Genomic DNA, 23,669 nt, shown 5'->3' with positions numbered 1-23,669 from the left:
GATCTGGTCTATCGTACCTCAGTTAACACTGTAGAAGAGCTGAAGGATCGTATAAGAGCTTCTAGCTATTTAATCCGAAACACTGTTGTTAAAAATTATTATTAGTAGAGAGCATTTTTTAAAAATAAGAATCGTTTATTATTTATCTTTTTGTTAGGATGCTATGTTATTATATGTATGTGTAAAAGTAAAAAGAAGTCTTCCTACGACCTACTTAATTAAAATTTTATTTTTCGTAGACACTTGATTTTCTCCAAAAAAAAAAAGACATTTGCAATCATTTATGAGCAGATAGATTTGATCTCATAATTTTTTTAGTCCATCTCACGAAGTTCACTTAAAAATAAAAACTAATTTATCTGCATGCTGTCATATTAGTAATATTGTTATGACCATACAAAAAATAGGTTTCTTTTAAACGTAAATCGTACGTCAGATTGACAAAATCAAGAAATTAAATTTCTTTAGTAATGATTGAAGATTGTGAGAATAGTGTTAAGAGAAATCCGCCCGCCGCTGGTGTATTTTAAAAAAATGTGGGACACTAAATTTCATTAATATATCTAAAGTGGTATTACTGTTATTAAAAAAAAATATTTTTGAAAAACTTTACCACCCTGTATCTCAATAGTTAGGATGTTTTGGTCATACGTTCATATAAAGTTTTCTTTTTAAAGTAGACCCAAAAATCACACCCTTAATTATTGACATTCAGTTAGAAAACACCCTTTATCAAAATTTCAGCCCCTTCCCATGTTCAGCTTTAGGCAAAAGTTTAATGGTTTGGGGCTATGGTATTTCTTTGGATGAGCAAATGCTATTTTTTTTTGTATTAATTTGTTTATGCTATCTATCTACCATTTATAATATGCATAACATTATGGATTATTGGGCTATACCAGTGTTGTTATGTCTCTATGTATCCGTATTATTGCGTAACTTATTTTATCTGTTAGTGTGACTTGCTAATTATCTTTTACATATTACTCTGTTTTCCCAAGTAGAACAAATTTGATTTTTTAATTTCTTTTGAGTTTCTTCGTTGAAATCGGTCGAAGGCTCAAAAATATTTTATTGCTACATTTATACCACGACATTTTCATGATTCGCATTACAAACTTGCTTTCCTATTGCCGTTCTTGACATTTTCGTACAAATTATTTCTGTTTTCGAATACTTCTAGTTAGTTTGCCAGACAACTGACTTTGTTCCGATTTTGAAAAATATTCAGAAAGCAACAGCGTAAAATATCAACGGTGACATTAGCTCGACGGTTCTATAAATGACCAAATTTTCATAAAAATTTCGTTGATTCACCCTATATATAACGACGGGACGCTTGACTACACGCAGTAGACGCGTAGCGATTTCCACACCGAGCCCAACCCACGTAGGAATGTTAAGGTGACCTTAGGAGGTATTTGACGCAATGGCATGCCTCATTGCTGACAACATCGACAATTTTTGGTCGTTTAAAATAGTAGAACCCCGTTGCAATAGGAACAAGTTAGCAAATAAAAACTAAACTGATATATTAACATTGTTACGTGACGAATTTAAAGCGCAGAGCAATGAATAAGCCGGATATAACATGCTCAAGTTTCTCCATTACGAGGCAATCTAATAAGGCTGGTTGCATAAATTAGGATGTCGTTAGCTCGACTAGATTAAGCAGATTTTAATGAAGTGCACGGAGCAAATTTATCAGTCCTCCGAGGAATTATTTCGTGTAAATAAATTAGCGTGACGTTAGAAAAGTGCTGCAGAAAAGTAAATGGTAAAAATTAATTAATTTCTTCCAGCGGTCCTGTTTACATTTACAATTTATGTGTAACCATCATTGATATATGATATATGACCATCATTTTTTAAGCGCTGTTGTTTGTTGTTGTTTTTAAAGGTTGTTTTTTAAGTTTTACCACTTAATAAAGATAATTTTTGGTATTCGAATGTTTTAATTAAGTGGCTAAACTTTATGACAAAATGTATTTAGCATTAAATTGAGCCACATGGGGTTTTTAACGTTTGATTAACATGCGATATTTATGTTTTGTATATATTATATACATGTTTGTGCTCTTTAAAACCAATTTTTGGGCAATTCTCTTAGATTTAATTTTGATGTAGGTTGCACTGAAAGGTAGTTTTTATAAACAAATCCTTTATTGACGACTTGCGATTATTCTAATAAACCATTCAATTTCTCTGCAATTTGTCTTTATGAGCATGTTGACTTTTTGAAACAATAGATCCGAAACTGGACTGTAATTGGTTGCCTCATCGCATCAAGGTGCTACAGTTGCTTCTTGAATATTGTTTCCACTTTTTCGTACTTTTCGACTTCAATCTTTCGTGATTTCGACTTGGTTTACATTTTTCATCGAGGAGAAACTTTGCCCCGATTTTCTCGCACCAGTTCTAAATGATCGAACTTAGCAGTGGCATGGAAAAAATCCAAAATATAAATATTGCATCTTGCAGACTGGGCTGAATTATCGTCAGTTTGACTCAACATCTACCGATGTTGCTGTATTAATAATAGGAAACGATAACATTGATTGATTTCCAGTAAAATCATACGACGAAGACGTCTAAAATTGTGGTCTGTTAAATGGCGCTTCTCGAAGATTGAACCAACGTAAACCTGTTGATGTATAGCTCGTGCGGGTCATGTGACCGGTATGTACACAAACCGGTTAATATTATTAATGGTCTGGCATCGGCGTAGGTAATTTCAATACCACGTCAGGTATTGATTCCTCGAATGATTGAAATTCTAATAATTTCCAAGGTTTTACTAATAAGAGAATTGTCCTAATCATAATAAAAGAATGAATTTATTTTGTTGTTGTCACGGTTAAATAAGCAACCACGTTTCCGCTCATTTCTATTCTGCTGCTTTACAAAATAATTTGCAACTAAAACGGCGGAAAATGCTGTAAATTATTTTCAAGTTTCTGGAATGACTAGCGGGGAGCGTAATGGAATCCTTAAGTATCAAATCCCACTTTTTGCAAAATAATCTTATATTATGGATATTTTTTCGTTAAACACTGTATCTCGTAAGAGGAAGTTGTGGAAGGGTATCCAAACATTTTCGAAAATAAATGTCAATAACTTCGGAACAACTCAATGCATTTTGTTAAATTAAGTTATTGATAAGAGCTTATCAACGCTACCCTGCGCAGATTGGTTTAGATTACCTTGTGTCGCCGCTAGAGGGCGGCCTGCACCATCACTATAAATAACATTTTTCTCAAAATAAAAGACATCGATATCACTTTTACTGCCTATTACAGTTGCGTGTTAGACTCTTATTTCCTACAACAAAAGTGAAAAGTGAAAGTAAATTTTATTTGTAGTGATACGCAAAGCATAGATACAAGCAATCTAAATGAATCCGCACAGGGCTGCGTTGACAGCCTAAGAAGAATACTTGTTGAATGCTCGGACACCGATCAGCACTTTCTCTAAAGAGATAGACCAAAAACATTTTAACGAATCCAGAAAAGTTAAAGTGTTGTTAAATCGAGACAATCTTTGCTACTACGTTAATGATTAACAATAAACTGAAAATCGGCTGAAGATAATCTGAAAGGACTACAACTTTCTATACATGGTGCAGAGCAGGCTTTTAAGCGGGAACTAAACCGCAGACGGAGGATTGGCACCGCAGTTCCGCAGTTCACACAGCACACGAGAATTCCTCTGCGTTCTCAAGGAAGAGATACCGAGTGCTTCATTTCACATAAAGTCAAAATGTGCATCTGTTAACAAAAAAAAATCTTAAAATATTTAGGTACTGTTTCTGTTCACCTTAATTAAATACGGACCTGAATACGGATATGGAAGACTGCAGTGAATCTCATACTGGATTAGACGCAAAGTATGCAGTTACCAGTTTCCTTTCGAGACCGTTTCTACGTTAACAGAAAAAGTCTTACCAATTGTAATTTCCTTGATTTGCTTAACGGTCTCGTGCAGATAAAAACGACGATAGAATCAACTTGGATTTTGTTATGCAATAATTAATAGGAGTTGAAAATGTTGAAATATTTAGTACCGTTGGCAATGAATATTTTCTTACGTGCGAGGAGCTAGTTAACACACCTCCGCGGCACACAGGCGAATTTTCCTCAAAAGCTGGCGAGAAATCAAAAACTCCAACTTAAAAATCTTGCGCTAAATCCATTACATTTCAGTAATCTAGTTACCTGGCTATTATAAATAAACAAACTTTTGTTTTGATTCGCGTTGCTACTCGCCATATTGTTATTGAAACTTGAAAATTTTTTAATTTGTATTCATTTAATGACGGTGCATCAGTGTGTATTTAACCATTTTTTCGGAAGTTGGTGATTGAAAATGATAAATGATTGAAAAATAATAAGCGATAATTTGGGATCTTAATGGGTATCTATTTTTTAAGAAGTGCTGTCAGTGCTGGTATATATTTTTAATTTTGGTAAAATTTACTATTGTAGGGTTTTTGAACATGCAAAATTCAAAAATGCTAATGGCAATCTGGCCAGATTTACAACTTTTTGAGAAGAAATATTTAAATCCTAGACTATTAAGTGTTTTTTGACTAATGGATGATATATGACAGTCTCAAACCTGTGTTTGCCCTGTGTCATTTTAAAAATTTGTGACACAGAAAGTTATTAGGTATCTAATCAGATTCTTTTTTATAATAGACCAGGAATTATGAGATATGTTTTTGTACTAGATTTTCATAGACGCAACTGTACAAATTTCAATAGTCCATAAAAAGCTTTGTCATAAAATGTTCTGCTTGTTTATTGCCATAAATAATAAGATTATACTTGCGAAATTCTTAATACTCAAAGTACTCAAGCATCAACGTCTCATCTTTGTTTTTAACCCTTTTCTCTAAAATATTTATGATTATATTTTTGTAATATTGTAATTACATATACATTATCATAATTCAAGGTTAAATTTAGAACTGTTTTATGTTTTTCTTCAATAATACACATTGTTGGTGCTGTTAAAATAAGTTTTAATAACTGTCGCTGAAAAATAAATGAATTACGTAAAAATGTGAACAAGTAAGAAACTAAATTAAAAATGTTCTAAAAAATTATTAATCAGTATTTAATTTAGGTACGACTTTTCGACCACACTGTATATTTTTACGTGTAGCGGAATAAGAGTGTAAAGTACTGTATTATCATTAACATTTATACTTTTCTGATATAAGTTCATTATTCATTGCGAAACCAAATTCGAACACGAGTTGTCTCACCAGCAAATATCCTAAAATGCCGACCCAGTGGAGTCCTATTTCTTCATAAGAAAACGTTGGTTTTTCACTTTCCCTTTCACTTGGTTAAGATATGTTCTTGTAACGAAATTTTTAGAGAAGGAAACGATCATCCCGAGTAGTTAGTTGATGCAACTGGTGATCAATCGGAAAACGGAACTATTGGTGATTAGTATTTGCCGAAGTAAATTTCTGAAAACCGAAAACTTTTATTCCATCGATGTCCTGTAGTACCGCTTACGTGCTTTTCTTATCGCCTTGACGAAAAACGACAACCCTGAATTATTCCAGTGAATTTAGGAAATGCAAAAATGATAGAATACACCTTATTCTTTAATGTTTGCGCTAACCCCAATAATATTGGCAATGAATGAATTATACTCAAAAAGGGAGAACATTGCAAAATTAATAATCAGCAATTCAGAAAATAGGGTTGACCGTAAAATGTCAGGTATTCTGTCTCATCCGAACATGCGAGAGTGCTAGAATTTTATTTCAAACTTGTAGCACAACCAAAACGAGTTAACTGGAAGCATTATATAACAAAATTGTTTATACTTTAATATTCCCAAAACATTTAACGAGACATTGCAGCAAACGTGTCAAAATGACAAATTCTTAGCATGGAAGATTAATCAAATAAGTCGAAGTGTTCAAAAATCGGCTTATAGGGGGAATTACTTTATTGATACAGATTATGATTACGAAGTTAGTCTATCAATTTTACAAGGTTCGAAACTTCGATAACTATCTCAAATTGATTCACCATAATTAATACTAACCACTTTTTATTTTGCATAATAAAATAGAAACAGAACAAATGATTTTACTTAAGAGATTACTTAAGGTTGACTGCTTTATTTTAATAAAATTAATTACTTTCTGAGAGTACCAATAACTTATCCGACAATTTTTGAACATTTGTATTTCTATTCAATTCCCATAAGATATGATAACCGAATTGAAAAAAATGAAGATAGTAGCACTTGCGAAATCGCCTTGTTGAAAAATTGAACTGCCCAAAAACCGAACTAAAAATCATACAACCAATTGTCAATCATTTGGAACATTCCAATCAGTGGGAACAAAACGTTAAATATAAAGGTGACACTGAAGACGAATATCAAAATATCAACTGAACGAACACAATTGAACTTCCAAATTGATGCGGCATGAAACTTAATCATCAAATAATAACTAATGATGCTAGAGCAATCGACACTAGTATCCAGCAAATATTGTTTCCTGATCTGCTAAATATACCAGTGCAAAAACAGAATCAATTGGACTTAACTGTTCACGTAAAGGAAATTAAATTAGATGAACGAAGTTTTATCAACTTAGGCACTTCTGGGGTTCTCGGAGTTTTCCGGACATCCAAATTTGTGTATATTATCACAATTAGTATCCGCCTGCTTGTCTGCTACAATAAGTTGCTATAGTCAAGATGCAGTAAATCAATCAAAAAGAAACCAAAACAACCTGAAGAAGATGTGCCCAAGTATCCCTTTTGTTTATTATTTATTATTTATTTATTTATTTATTTAGCACTTGGCTATTTACATAAGCAAGTAAAATTTGCATAAACAAAACTATAAACTTCGCAAATAGCCCGCTTCTTGAACACTCTTGGGCAAGGCGCGCCCTTAATATTATCCGGCAGTTCATTAAAATTACAACCACCATCGTAGAATAGAGTTTTCTGCAAATTTGTTGCTTTTACCATAGAAACATTGAAGTGCTGATTGGAACGTATATTATATTGATAAAAGTTTGATCTTTTTTCCAACCATAATTTAAGATAGCCTGGTTGGTGATCGTGCGCAATTCCATAAACCAACATTAAACTTGCTCTTCTAATGAACTGCCCGACAATTAGCCAATTTAGCTGGTCTAACATACTCTTTATAGGAGTATATCTATCGCAGTTCAGGATGACTCTCATAACCCTATATTGTTGTAACTGTAATTTATTTAAATCTTCATAATTGTGGATCCAAGATCACCCCTAAATATTTAATTTCGGAAACAAACTCAATTTTATTTGTGGGAATAGTCTAACTAATAGTGTAGTGTACTAATACTAAATACTACAATTTAGATAGGTATTTGCCTAAATAACGCCAGTTCGGTTGTTTATGCTGTAAGTTGAATGCACAATTATTAATACTTGCGCAGCCTTAAACTGCGTGGCCATTCGGTGTTCCCATAACTAAGTAATTATAAGGCGTCCTTCAGAGTTTCATCCCCCAGTCCGTTAGACGTCGAGGGACAATCATTAATATAACGGACTTTAATTAAATTGAAATTCGTCGCAAGCGTTTGTCGCACCCAATGCAGTAGAAATCATTTAATTTTCCAAAATTCGCGATAAATGGTATTTTGAGGGTTGTCATTTAAACTGGATGGAGATTTTTCGTTGCTTTACAATATTGGGCGTTGGTGCTTTTTTTAGATTTTCGAAAAGTTTTCGTAGATAGTTTTAGTAGATATAAGAGATTAATTATTTAATAATTAATATATCAAAGTAGTAAAATATTAACCTGAATAAGGGTAGATATTAGAGAATTTAATCTGTAAAACTAAAAAAAAAAACAGAGAAATCCCATTAAATACGCTCGTCGGGCAACTTAACGGTAATTGCTTCGTAAAAACTTCCGAAACTGTCGCACATTTGTTAAAAGTTTTAAGCGAAATCAGCGACAGGCCGACACAAATGATCCCAAAAATGTTAAGTTTCTTCTATATTTGGTTGGAGGCAGTAAAACGTTTCATATTAATCGATTAAAAGATTAGGAAAGTGAAGCGAAAGATCCGACAAGTTAGCATGATACAGAGTATATAATGTGAAAGCAAAAAAAAAACCGCCAAGCAATAGAAGTCCTTCATAGATTTTAAATCTGGATACATTGTCAATGTGATAGAATTGAAAACAAGTTATTCATCAGTAGTTTAGAAACAAAAAATAAATATTTAAAAAACAGAAAAATATTTACAGCACCATTTTATTTTTAAGAATAAACATGGACATATTTTTGGTACCTTGTTTGTTATTTTTCGAGGTATAGAACTTAAGTTGGCATTACTGTTAAAGATGGCGACCGATTTAACAGCTGTCAAGTGATTTATTCTCAGTTTGGTTTGGCAATTCAGCACGAATAGACTCACGCCTGAACAACCCTTGCAAATAGTGCAATTTTATTTCGAAAATAATGGTTCTGTGCGGAATACGTATCGCGCACTACGTCCATTTTATCGTCGACAAAATAGTCCATCAGAGCAGTTAATTCGATTAACCATGGAACGTTTTCGCACCACGTTTACTCTTATTGATAACTCGCATCCCCAGAGACGCCGTACGGTGCGTACAGAAGAAGCTATTGCTGCTGTAGAGCGTAGCATTGAAGTAGACCCGAATGGAATGGAATGGACATTTTATGGAAGATTTTGCGGAAGGATCTTGGTTTACGTGCTTACAAAATCCAACTCGTGCAAGAATTGAAGCCAAACGATCATCAAGTAAGGCGTAGATTCGTCGAATGGGTCTAAAACGAGATTGCCGTTGTTCCCGATTTTCATAAGCGAATTTTGTTTTGGGATGAAGCGCACTTCTGGTTGAATGGCTACGTCAACAAACAAAACTGCCGCATTTGGAGCGAAGCTAATCCTCCAGTGTATGTCGAAACACCGTTACATCCAGAAAAACTGATTGTTTGGTGCGCTTTATGGGCTGGTGGAATCATTGGTCCGTAGTTCTTCAAAAACGATGATGGCCAGAACGTTACAGTCAATGGTGATCGGTATAGAGCTATGATTACTAACTCTTTCATTCCTGAATTGGATAACCTTGATGTCCAGGAGATGTGGTTTCAACAAGACGGCGCAACATGTCACACAGCTCGTGCCACAATCGATTTATTGAAAGACACGAATTCTCCTCCAAGATCTTGTGATTTAACACCGCTAGACTATTTTCTGTGGGCTATGTAAAGTCATTGGTCTGCGCGGATAAGCCACAAACGCTTGACCATTTGGAAGACAACATTCGCCGTGTTATTGCCGATATACGGCCACAAATGTTGGACGTCCAGATGGGACTACATCCGCGCCAGCCGTGGCGGTCATATGCCAGAAATCATATTTAAAATGTAATGCCACAAGATTATCTTTCGGATAAATAAAATTCATGTCAATCGAATAATCTATCGTTGTTTTATTGCAACTTAAAGTTCTATACATATATATTATATAATATCGTTTATTTCATAGTAGCAATGATAATTATATTTAGGTTGTAGGGCACTAAATATTCTAAAAGTTCTGACGAATCTGAAAATAAATACTACCAAATATACTTTATTTGTTATTATAATGTGTAAAATTAACTCCAGTTATGTATTTGATTCTAAAAATTTTCGGGAGTTTTCCAGATGTGTTTTGGTAAAATTTTAAAATATTTTTAGAATTTGACATCATTTAGGTGTCCATAAAATTGGACTGCGATTGTTTAACGATCGAGCAATAAAACGACATATGCTCTGATAACTAAACAACAAGCAAAGGTGAACAATATCTAAAAAAAGCGCGAATGCGTGTTTGTGCAATGTTACACCAATCCGGTATAAATAAAACATACACGAGGTAATTAAACAATTTTAACAAGTCGATGATTCTTATTGCATTAAAACACTTGTCCGTAATTATTTCGAATCTGATTACCTTGCGATCTTGGTTAACTTCGCAGAAGCGACTCGTTAGAAATTTTTCGTTAAAAAAAAAACGATTTAACTAGGAACTCATGTATTTAATTCCTAAAGTTGTCTTCATACCGGTGTATAGCACAAATATCTCGAAAATCTGATTTATTCTAAATTATACGACACGCCTCGTACATCCTTTCATTTTTCTCAAATAATATATAAGGTTGTTCGGAAAGTCATTTCGTTTTTTCCCATCAGAGGACTTAATTACGTTTTTTCGAAACCAACTTCACACTTAAGCCGCATAACCATTATATGTCTTGAGAGCTGATATTGCAAGGCTTGTGTGTGAAAAAGTTCTATTAATTCTAAGCAGTAGTTTTTGGTTGGTGCCCTTTTAAATATGCAGAGCAATAAGCAGCATTTTCGTCATATTTTACTTTTTTACTTCAGAAAAGGTAAAAATGCTGTCCAAGCGAGAAAAAAATTGACGGATGTGTATGGAGAAGGCGTGTTAACAGTACGCCAGTGCCAGAACTGGTTTGCAAAATTTCGATCCGGCAATTTTGATGTCGAAGATGCACCACGGTCTGGAAGGCCGGTCGAAGCTGACAAAGATGCGATAAAGGCATTAGTTGATGCAAATCGTCGAATAACCACACGAGAGATCGGTGAGAGATTAAATTTGTCGAATTCGACTGTTTATGGCCATTTGAAAGGCATGGGCTTAACCTCGAAGCTCGATGTGTGGGTGCCCCATGTCCTTACGGAGCGAAATTTGTGTCGTCGCGTTGACGTGTGCGATTCGCTCCTCAAACTTCAAGAAAATGATCCATTTTTGAAACGGATTATTACTGGGGACGAAAAATGGGTTGTATACAACAATGTTAAACGCAAGAGGTCATGGAGCAGAAATGATGAACCGGCTCAAAGCGTGTCAAAAGCCAACATTCACCAAAAAAAGGTGATGCTCTCCGTTTGGTGGGATGTCAAAGGAATCGTTTTTTTTGAGCTTTTGCCGGAGAATACAACGATTAATTCAGAAGTCTATTGTCATCAACTGGACAAGTTGAATGATACACTTAAAGAGAAGAGGCCCGAATTAATCAACAGGAAGGGTGTAGTGTTCCGCCAGGATAATGCGAGACCTCACACAAGTTTGGTCACTCGCCAAAAACTTTTACAGCTTGAATGGGACGTACTGCAACATCCACCATATTCTCCAGATCTGGGGCCTTCCGACTACTGTTTGTTCCGGTCCCTGCAAAATTTTTTGGATGGCAAAACCTTTACCTCAAATGAAGATGTCAAAAACCACCTGAACCAGTTTTTTGCCAGCAAGGACCAAAACTTTTATGAGAGGGGAATTATGTTACTGCCAGAAAGATGGCAAAAGGTGTTGGACCAGAATGGCCAATATATAATTTAATAAAATATTTATTCATTGTACGAAAACTGGCTTTCATGTTCCCCAAAAAAAACGAAATGACTTTCCGAACAACCCAATAGTTAATAAAATGATTTTCTGGCGTTTTAAAGTAATTTGGTCCAATAACGAAATCTTCTGCAAAACTTAGTCTTGTAGCGAAGTCTTAGCAAGACAATGTTTTTTTGTAATTCTGTCCAATTGTATAAAAGAAATGATCTCGATTTTTTTCAATTTTTACGAATTTCATAATCGAAGGAAAAGTACAGTGACTCCTTGACCTTTAATTCAGTTGTAAAGATGAGACAAAGCACAAATCGTAATTCGCTACGTAATGTTATAGTGAAATGAAGAGTGGTAATGTAGTGGTATGAACTGAACTGAATATAAAGGGTGTTTTTTTTTCAAGGTATAGGTGCAATAAAACAACGATGGATTATTCGATTGACATGAATTTTATTTATCCGAAAGATAATCTTGTGGCATTACACATTTAATATGATTTTTGGCATATGACCGCCACGGCTGGCGCGGATGTAGTCCAATCTGGACGTCCAATTTTCGATTACTTTTTCCAACATTTGTGGCCGTATATCGGCAATAACACGGCGAATGTTGTCTTCCAAATGGTCAAGCGTTAGTGGCTTATCCGCATAGACTAATAACTTTACATAGCCCCACAGAAGTAGTCTAGCAGTGTTAAATCACAAGACATGTTGCGCCGTCTTGTTGAAACCACATCTCCTGGACATCATGGTTATTCAATTCAGGAATGAAAGAGTTAGTAATGATATATATATACTATATCTATACCCATCACCATTGACTGTAACGTTCTGGCCATCATCGTTTTTGAAGAAGTTCGGACCAGCCCATAAAGCGCACCAAACAGTCAGTTTTTTGGATGTAACGGTGTTTCGACATACACTTGAGGATTTGCTTCGCTCCAAATGCGGCAGATTTGTTTGTTGACGTGGCCATTCAACCAGAAGTGCGCTTCATCACTAAACAAAATTCGCTTATGAAAATCGGGAACAACGGCAATCTCGTTTTGAGCCTTACGCCTTACTTGACGATTGTTTGGCTTCAATTCTTGCACGAGTTGGATTTTGTAAGCACGTAAACCAAGATCCTTCTTCAAAATCTTCCATGAAGTGGATGGACACAGATCCAATTCCTGTGCTAGATGGCGGATGGACTCATTCGGGTCTTCCTCAATGCTACGCTCTCGTCTGTGGGGATGCGACTTATCAATAAGAGTAAACGTGGTGCGAAAACGTTCCATGGTTAATCGAATTAACTGCTCTGATGAACGATTCTGTCGATGATAAAACGGACGTAGTGCGCGATACGTATTCCGCACAGAACCATTATTTTCGAAATAAAATTGCACTATTTGCAAGCGCTGTTCAGGCTTGAGTCTATTCATGATGAATTGCCAAACCAAACTGAGAATAAATCAGTTGACAACTGTTAAATCGGTCGGCATCTTGAACAGTAATGCCAACTATACATCGAAAAAAAACACCCATTACAAGTTCTGTTTGAGTAAAATGACGGGGAATTTGTTTAACTTTTTAATTTTTAAAATTCATATTTATTAACATCTTCATCAATTCGATTAATTTTATTGTAGCTTACATGTACATGTACAATATCTGTCATCTAGAGCAGGGGTCTCCAAACTACGGCCCGCGAACAGATTTTGTCCGGCCCGCGGGGAGCTTGTGTACTTGAAAGAAAAATCTACTAGAGATTAGATGTTGTTTATAGCAAATAAATTTAGTTTACTGAAGTAATCTATTTTTACGTTGAATATTAATTAATATGACATCTACATTGATATGGTCATGGGCTAACTACTCATAACATTGTTGTAGGTTATTATATATTAACCAACAAATTATTGAAATGAATTCAACCAACATTTTATACATTTTAAATAAAAAAATAACTTATAACAAGCATAATGACATATGAAATTCTAATGAGATTTATGTAATTGTGATTTTCCACTGACAATAGTTTGTAGTTGTGGGCTAATTTTACTTGTACCAATTATTAAAAGAGATTTAAGATGCCCATCAGTCAATTTAGATCTGTAGACATTTTTTGTGTACTTCATTTTGGAAAAGGTCTTCTCACACAGATAAGTAGTACCAAAAACAGAAAACATTCCACGAGCAAATTTATGCAAATTATCAAATTGTGTCAGTGGAAGACACTTATAAAATTCCAACAAGGATAAGTTTTGATATTTGTTCTTAATGATATCACTGCACTGTAAGTCAATCATTTCCATTTGAAGTTCCGGGGCTAGGGTTTCAATGTCAGTTTCGAAAGGATTCTGAAAAATCTTAATTTGATTCGCAATGGCATCAAAGTCCGAGAAACGAGTATCAAAATTTATTTTTAAAGCAGTCAAAGTTTCGATTGCAAAATTGATAGGAAACTCGGTCTCACTGCTTTGGCTAAATATTTCACATATCTTAAAATGTGAAAAACATTTACTCTCTAGTTGTGACTGAAACAGTAATAATTTCTTTTGAAATGATTTGATGTTAGTGTAGATATCAGGAAGAAGCTGGTTTTCTCCTTGTAATCTCAAATTCAGTTCGTTCACATGTTTTGTTAAATCAACATAGAATGCTAACTTCCACAGCCATGCGTTGTTTTGCAATTCAGTAAGAGGGCTATGCTTTTCATTCAAAAAAATTTCGATCACTTCTCGGAGTTTACACATTCGTTACTTGAGTACTCTTTAGGAACCGAAGTAACAATTACTAAAGAATAAATTAATCAATGATTACTTGTGTATTTTATTATTTTTGGAATCAATGATTACTATGCCGATACGATATGGGTACCCCATTATAACGGTAACCCATACGATACAGATAATATATCAGACTTCCCCATCGCTAGAGGCATCTGACAAAAAATTAACTTCCTTTTACATCATCAGCGGACTGATTCAACTTTTTATCACCGGCGACAATTAATGATAATATTGTTTTGGCCCTTAGAATTTCTTGGCGTGATCAATATGGCCCTAAGGCTGAAAAGTTTGGAGACCCCTGATCTAGAGGATAGAAAATTTCCAATGGCAGGTTTTAAACTTGACTATTTTTTATCGATTCTGGAAAATTGTTATGTTCACGTAGACGGTGTTGATAATCAGATCAACGATTGCATTTTAAACGGTACTGATAGACCGGATCTTATCGCTTAAACACGCATGTTACTCTTTTATAATTTAAATTTAATTAAAGGATTTGCAGCCAATGAGGAAACGCTTCTGCAAATCGGTCGGCGTGAGCGTGACGAGCTTTCAAAACTCTTCAGCTCGCGAGTTATTTTCGTGCAGCTTGTTATATTTATACATTATCGTGTAACTTTCACCGCGTGCGGATTTATCACGCTAATTTGCTTTTACGGAGTTGCCGGCAATTGAAGATAATTAAAGTTTATCGATAACAATCTGCTTTCGAATGTGCGTCCAGTGTAATCGCCATTGTGGTCGTTAGCGATACAATACAATGCGACGTCAAAGCTGCCATGAAAGTGCAAGTTTATTTTGTCTCAATTAAATTTCAAATTTGCCAGTTCACATATCGTCAAACTTCAAAGACGTGGCTTAATACCTCATCTGAAAGGCAAAAGAATTCATCGATTCCTGACACGTGCTTGCTCGCTGGAATTTGCTTTAGTGCATACCGGCTTTTCTTCCATTTGGAAAACGTTTTAAAATTTTAATTAAGCAAATTTAGCATGTCAGCTTCGTTTAATACGCGTTTTTGATAAATCATAGCCACTGATTGTATCAAATGTCACTCAGCAGCGAATGTATTCGTGCTGTGTGAAAACAGAATCCTAACTAAAGTGGTAATTTTTTCCTTTCCCTACTTTCCACATTTTTTTTGCTGTATTTTACTATATCAATTCATGTATGTTACGCCGAATTGGCGGAATTTTTTGCACGAATACACCAAATAAGCACACAATCTTTTGCCGATTATTTGAAATAGGCAACCAGTGTAACAACACAAATTTAACCGTTTTAATTAATTAATACATAAAAAATTAATACATAAAGTTTACCTGATGGCCAATATAAATTTATTTTGCAATACAAAGAACATTTAAAAAGTATAGTATTTTAAGACCACTGGGTAAATAATCAATTACTCAATTTTTAAGGCTCCGTACCCAACAGACAGTTGAATTCACTCGTGTTCCCGATTGCCCCTTATGGAGGTAAAACCTGGACGATCAAGAAGCTTTTGAAATGTGGACGTACAGACGGCTGTTACGGATACCCTGGACGGCCCACCGTACCAATGAGGCCGTTCTTCAATAACTAAATACCCATCTAAATCTGTCAAAAACAATAAATCGAAGCTTTCCAACATTCATTGGCCAGATTGCAAGAAGAACGGACTTACTGCAACTACTACTAGTCGAAGGAAAGGTAGAAGGAAGACGTCCGGGGAAGGTCACCCGAAAGATGGATAGACCAAACCAAGGATCTTATCGGCCATGGCCTTCATGAAGCCGTAATCATGGCCCAGTCCAAGTCCCATTCCCAAGTCCCAAGTCCGATTCGCACTTGCTCAGTTTTTGGTTAATAGGATATAGAGTACTAGTGAACTCTAGAGAGGAAGAGACGTCCCAGCTAATCTCATTGGAATAGTTTTGGTAGAAAAAAAGGAAAATTTAAAGTCGGTACACAGCATGGCATTGTAGATACCTGGTTAGCAAAATTCAAAAAATTTAAATTAAACGACGTGCCTAATTATGAAACAGATATTCGTACGCCTGTTCGTCAAGGTTCAGTTGGTTTTGGACAAGGATATAAACGCTGTAATTGTTCAAGAATGTGCAATTCAAATAGGTGCAAATGTGTAAGAACTAACTATTTATGCAATTCAGCTTTTCACGCTGGAAGAAGCTGTAATAATCATTAATATTTTTAATATAAAAATAGTTTATTATCTTGTGTTAATTATTTTTTTTTATTATTCGATCTTCTCGAAGAAACAAAAAAGCTCTTTACAGAACATGTTTGTAACTCGGTATACCGGTTTTAACCGGTCGCTAAGGCTAAAATCTAAGCCTCTGCTAAAACTTCTGTCCATTACATGAAATGCGCAAGACTGCTGCCTATTTCGTGAATTCAGCGAAAAATTCCTGAATACATGAAATCCGCAATTACCCAAATTCGACGCAACATATATATGATCAGAATCAGATAATTATGGGACTGGTTGCTTTAGCAGGTTGGATATCTCTCCGAACTAATAATATTTAACTTAATGCATTTTGTCTAAATGAATACCGCTTTATTACGATTATGATTATTATTATTATTATTATTATTATTATTATTATTATTATTATACTATTCTACAAAAAAGACATATATCTCTGAAGTTCACATTCTAAACGCAGATGACTCAGGCTTGTAGACTTTAGAAATACGCAAGCATTTATTTCCAGGACATAACAATCACCTTATTCTTACTGTCCACAGGAAAGAAACTCGACCGGCAATAACAAAACACATATTTAATTTAATTTAATTTAACATGCTTATCATCAGTCTTATTTTTAATGGAAGGCTATTGCATAATGCAGGACCAAATATTGAAAATAATTTTTATAGAAATCACTTCTAGGCATTGGGTTTATTCTGATAAATAAAACAAAAAAACCATATAAATGTATAACGGTCGAACATCACAAACTCCCTATAGAGTACATTTGTTGGATACAAGTGATGTTTTTTGTAAATCACATTCATTCAATCATCTGTCTGTCCAGTTGAAATTTTCACAGATAATTTAAGCTATAAAAAACAAATAATAAAAACATCAAGCTAAAAAAGAACATCACAAGAGAATCCGATTTCGCTAAACCCTTCTCAACAGAGGAGATTGAATACGCTATAAAAAAAATGAAAACAGGTAAAGCGCCCGGCTATGATTGGTTGCATGTAGAGTTCTTGTCCTATAGTGGATCTGTAACAAAGGCTTGGCTGACTAAGTTCTACTCTGAGATTCTCCACAATGGCTATATACCACCAAAACTAAAAAACTCAAAAATCATCTCATTGCTCAAGCCTGGTAAAGATAAAGACAGACCAGAGAGCTATAAACCCATCGCATTACTCAGCTCCTGCTATAAACTACTGGAAAAACTTATATACAACCGCATATACGACATAATCCGTCCTCAGCCTTACAACCTTCATAGAAGCTGGTTGCCAAAATCAGGAGAAATCGGCATTCGTTTACATAGATTTATCCGCGGCTTATGATACGATCTGGCGCCAGGGTCTTATATACAAACTTCTGAACATCACCAGATGCAAAGCAACTACAAGCCTTATCGACAACATGCTTAGCAATCGCTCATTCCAAGTGCATTTGAATGATCAATCAAGTAAAAAGAGAATACTAAATAATGGTTTACCGCAGGGGTCCGTCCTTGCCCCTCTGCTATTTAACCTTTATGTGTCAGACCTACCTGAAACTCGCTCTAAAAAATTTAACTATGCCGACGACATGGCTCTTGGCTTCAGACATAAAAACCTCCACGTTGCAGAAGATGTACTGTGCGAAGATCTGATGGCCATGAATGGTTTCTTTGCGAAATGGAGATTGAAACCGAGTGTGACCAAAACTGAGACTTCTTGCTTCCACCTTAACAACAAGTTGGCGAACACAGAACTGACGTCGAATTTAACGGAACCCGACTAAAACATAACAAGCACTCGAAATACCTGGGTGTCACCTTAGACCGTACACTCTCCTTTAAAAAACATTTAAGCAACGTAGCCGCCAAACTTAAGACAAGAAACAACATAATATCCAAACTGTGTGGCACCAGCTGGGGTGCCTCAGCCGAAACGCTCCGATGTTCCGTTCTTGGCCTTGTTTACTCCTCGGCCGAATACTGCGCTCCTGTCTGGACGAATAGCCCCCACTCAAAACTAGTGGACGTCCAAATCCACAACTCACTTAGAATGATCAGTGGAACCATCAAATCGACACCCACGTATTGGCTCCCCGCGCTCTGCAACATTCCACCAGCCCATCTCCGGCGATCGGAAGCTCTCTGCAGAGAATTTAGAAAAATACAAAACAATCCCCAACTCCAAATCCATGAAGATATCGCTCAACTAGGGCACAGGCTCCGCTCCAGAAAACCTCCAATTCAAACAGCGGCAGCGCTTATATCCAATAACTTCCACCTACAAGACGAATGGGCTCAGATGTAGCAAAATAGCGTTCCTCCAGATATCGGCAACGTTTTCCACGTTAACCAAACTGTTCCAGGTTCTACACTACCGAGAGGAACCTGGTGCTCCCTAAATCGGATCCGTACAGAATGCGGTGTTTGTGCGGACTCTCTGCACAAATGGGGCAAATCAGAAACCAACTGCTGCGACTGTGGAAGGCGACAAACCATCCGCCACCTAGCATACGGGTGCGAAAAAAGACAGAGCCAGTGTACGACAACAGACTTCTTGAGGGCCACTCCATCGGCTGTTGTTTGGATTGAAAACCTAGATATTAAGATTTAACCTTTGTAAACATTAACATTTAAAACTAGACTGAGTTATTGTCATACGATAATAATAATAATAATCAAGCTAGTTTGATAATTAAACAATATTTTACAACAAGCCAAAAAAATGATCGATTTATCCAATAAAAAACTATGCTACTGGGTAAATAACCAATTACTCGATCAATTTTTAAGGTTCCGTACCCAAACGGTAAAAACGGGTACCCTATTACTCATACTCCTCTGTCTGTCCGTCTGTCTCCAGGCTCTATCTCATGAACTGTGATAGCTGGAATAATTTCCGCTATAAAAAACAAATTCTAAAAGATTTTTTTTTGAGAAAAAAAAGTTTCTTTGAAATTGAAATTAAACGCCGTGCCTGAAATAAATATTCTAACGCTTGTTCTTTACAAAACATGTTTGTAAGTCGGTATACGCAGATGCAGATGCTTGTAGACTTTAGAAATACGCAAGCATTTATTTCCAGGACTAAACAATCACGTTATTCTTACTGTCCACAGGGAAGAAATTTGATCGGCAATAATAAAAGAAAAAAATCATCAATTTTTACTCCCCATATGTAAAAACCTTTTTTCGAATCACTGGGAAGGCAAATAGTTTCCCATAATTTCATCAGATTTCAACTTTTCTTCGGGTTTTACTGCAAGCTTGTTTGATAATTAAACAATATTCTGAAAATTTTTACCATTTTTTCAATAAATTTTTCCCTCATCAAAGCATTAACTCATTGTCTACCCGCTGCAGTTGTACCTTAAATTGTAATATCTCCAAATACGGATAAACATAAGCACGAATTACACCACATACAGGACGTTAATATCCGTGTGAAACGATAGCAAAATATGTTTCAATATCCAGCGGCGGAGTCAAATTTTAAGAATGCAGTTTCAACAGTGAATTTAGATGATAAACTATTCGAGCAACGAATAAGTTTATAACCAAAAAAGCAGAGATTTCCTTCACTTTGTAACTTTTTTGCATGCCAGACCACGATAGTAATAGTGATTTATGGCACCACATCTTTCTTTCACATTAAATTCCTATTACTATGGCAGAATTTATATAATTAATTATATTAATTAATATTACATAATTATATATATATATATATATATATATATATATATATATATATATATATATATATATATATATATATATATATATATATATATATATATATATATATATATATTTCAACGGTATACGCAATTCAAAATTGAAATGTACAAACCAATGTCATTAACAAGAATTTCACAATCTCGCCAGCAACCAGCAAAACCGTTCCGACAGGTGAAAGCGAGATCACCAATAAATAAAAAGACAGCATGGTTATAAACGACCAAAACAACTTTATCATATTCACCTTATTTTCCGCTGTTTTGTCAAGCAGATAACCGACGAGCATTTTTATTCTTATATTTGGCGCGTTTTTGTTAGTTTGGTTACTTCACGATGCCCCGTAGATGACACACAAAATGCCCACATCGTAAATCATCCATAGGTTATAATCGAACAGCGATTTCTTAAGCGGAAACAACAAAAGCTCGTTTTGTAAAAGAGAAAGTCGCATTCGCTATTTGAAATTTTGGATTTGCATACACCGCGGTCATGTTGATTAGAAGTTTCGAATGTCAACCTGTGAATCTCGTAATACATTTGTTCGTTTTCAACACATTTCGTCGCTTGATGTTGAGCTCGGGATATCTGTATCTAGTTAATTAATGCAATTATTGGATTTGCCGAATCTCTGAAAACGCGAAAGTCGTCAACAAGGACTAAAAAATTATTTGCCAAAGAAACTTGTTCCAGGTTGTTAGTGCACGTTTTGACACTGCAGGGCCTCGTGCAAGCTAGTAAAAATGAGTGAATATCAAATTGCATTTGAGTATTCTGCAGAAGAAGCTGGTTCCAAACTGTAGTTACTTTAATAATAGGACCCCAGAAGACCAAGTGTATTAAAATGACTATTAATAGATGGTACCGCAGAAACGCGATATCAAAGCAAACCATATTCGCAGAGAGGTGGTGATATTTGTGTTGATTATGTGTGCAAGTGTTTGAGTGAAACAAACTTTGTTATTACCCGAAATCGAACAGAAACCTGCCAATTTTTCACATGCAATTCGTGTCGGAAAATATTGAGAATTTCACAAAGTCGCAAATGGAAGATTGTCACGGTAAAGTGACAAAGTCTGCGGTGTTTCAGTAATATTTAAGGTCATCCATCACGATAATATTTTGGCGTGTTCAGGAACAAAAGTATGGCTTTTATTTCTACGAAGATTAAAATCTTGTGCGCAGTGAAACGAGGCACGCTCAGATCTCGGATCTGTTAAGAACTATAAACGCGTTTACCGGGCGATGGATACTGGACCGCTTAAAAAGTCGCCATGGTCATGGACATTATATATATAATTTTCTTGACGCTAAGATGATGTCTATGTGAATAGTGTCGATCGATTGCAAAAATAGCTGTGCTTTTCCAGTAAGAAATTGCAATGTTTCTAAAGTTTAGGTATTTTGTAATTAACAGTGCCAGGCACAACCCAATTACGGCGAACTTGATCGCTATTCAGTGAATTATTTCAATGTAAAATACAAAAATATGAAAACATTTGATTCCTATCAGTTGATATGTCACATATAGCCTATACTACTGCCACTATCTGAATGCTTTACACAATTTTCAACCAACATAGCGATAGAATGGGTTTCACTCGTGTTGTTATTTGTTAATTAATTGCTAAACAATTGTGTTTTTTCTCCCCAAATAGCCAAATATTCTTATTCACATGATTGCGACGCGTGATTTTCCCAATTCCTGCCCGTTAGCAAAAATCCTACATATTTTCCGAACGGAACGCAAAGAAAAGTCCATTCCAGGTGTTTTGTGGGGCATTTTGAACGATCCAGTGAATTAATCCGTTTAGTCGAATTAACAGAGCAAAATGTCAAGGCATTGCTTGCTTATAATGTCGACAAAAGTGGAAATAAAAGCAGTCGTTATCGCGACTAAAGACGGCAAGTTTTACTTTAATTAAACCCATTAGTTGGCCTATTCCACATCATTTAGGCGCCAATTATTTAAAGAGGGTGGACGTGGTGTTTAATATCGAAAATTTACACAATTTAAATATATTAAAATACTTTATTTATTTTTTAAATTAAATTATGACCCTATATGATTTTTGCAGTTACGCCGTCACGGCTAAGAGGAGAGTTTTAAAGAATTTAAAAATTTTATTAAAAATAGGATTTACCATTAGATAATTTTATGTTCTTCATACTTATTATCAAATAGATATTTGTTTACAAGTATACCAGCATAGTATAGACTGCGCAGGAGAATTTTATATTATGTACATCTAAAGTAACGTAAGGGATGTTCCATTTAAAATAAGTTGACACCTAATTCCGACACAACTGTGATGGTGAAAATAATTGATCTCGATCACATCTATTGATATTTTAGAGCACAAAATTTTATAATAGTTTTCGCAAAATATATTAAAATATTTCCTACGGCACACCTGGTACATTAATACGAGCAATATGGTGCTTGTGTAAATAACCAGGACCGAAAGTTCCTATCCATCAATTTTGAAAAGTAGTTTACTAATTTACAAATAAGTGATTTTAAATATGCATTATTCCCGTTTTAAACGCATTCCCTGTCTAAATTATTTAAATTCTTGCCAATTAAAAAGTATAAATTTTTTCTGAGCTGTAAGTACGTACACGTATATGTTAAGATATTCTAAGATTCTAGATTCCACACTGGCATGCAATCAATAAAACATTGAAAATATCCACTATCGTGAAGGGAAACTCCGCACAATTTCATTCAAACATACTTATTTCATGCTCCATTAGTATAAAATAACTCCAAATAACCTCTATTGACATTTATACCCTATATATTATAATAGATGGTATACGATGAGATGTTTGGTTAACTATTACCTACCTCAAAAATTAACAAATCAGTTTTTCCTCATCTAAAATACCAAATTTGACTCATAACGCCTAATACCCATTCACATAACCAATAATATCACAATGTCACAAATATCTTGTACAAAATTCGACGGCGACACACACCAAACAACTAACGTTAACAACGTTCAAACTCGCGATCGACTACAAAATATCACGGGTACTTCGACGGAGAAACCAAGCGATTGTCTGCCGTTTTAAGTGCGGACTGGCTGAGCTCAAGTCGATCACGAATTCTTAGCGCACCGCAGTCACCCAGGGCCTCCTATAATTTAAACAGAGACGCGAGCGTGGCAATGCTTGAACTGGGACTAATTTATGTCTACTTTTGTGTTGAACAGTTTTGGTTAATTGTACTCATTTGTTTCAAGTTGAGGGACGATTCTGTCCTTGGAATGGTCCTCTTTAAATAAAATTTGCCCCAGAAGAATTACAGGGAGTACATGAGCCATTTAATAAAACTAACCAAAACTATTTTTAGATATACTATTTTTGGTTAATTTTTTCAAGGTATTATTACTTTTTTTCCACGCGCCACTGGCTAAGACATACTTCGTTTTGAATGTTAAATGTTAGGTTCGAGTACTCCCTCAATTATTTATCAAAAAAACTGATTTCAAATTGATAATATTGTTAAACCGTTATTGCTCATCTCACGTAATCC

The 23,669-nt window shown here is 35.1% G+C and overlaps 1 protein-coding gene across 1 annotated transcript in view; it reads right to left on the bottom strand.

Moving 5' to 3' along the window:
- Positions 1 to 23,262, bottom strand: part of LOC132705554 (D-beta-hydroxybutyrate dehydrogenase, mitochondrial) — a 31,175-nt gene extending 7,913 nt beyond the window's left edge. The window contains exon 1 of the mRNA XM_060676207.1: positions 22,977 to 23,262. The gene's annotated coding sequence lies outside the window, so the exon portion shown is untranslated. The remainder of the gene's footprint in view (positions 1 to 22,976) is intronic.
- Between the last annotated feature and the right edge of the window lie 407 nt (positions 23,263 to 23,669).

Source organism: Cylas formicarius, unplaced genomic scaffold, assembly GCF_029955315.1.
Source record: "Cylas formicarius isolate icCylForm1 unplaced genomic scaffold, icCylForm1.1 PGA_scaffold_7__23_contigs__length_41026272, whole genome shotgun sequence".
NCBI classification, from domain to species: Eukaryota; Metazoa; Arthropoda; class Insecta; order Coleoptera; family Brentidae; genus Cylas; species Cylas formicarius.
This window is presented reverse-complemented; position numbering and strand designations above follow the sequence as displayed.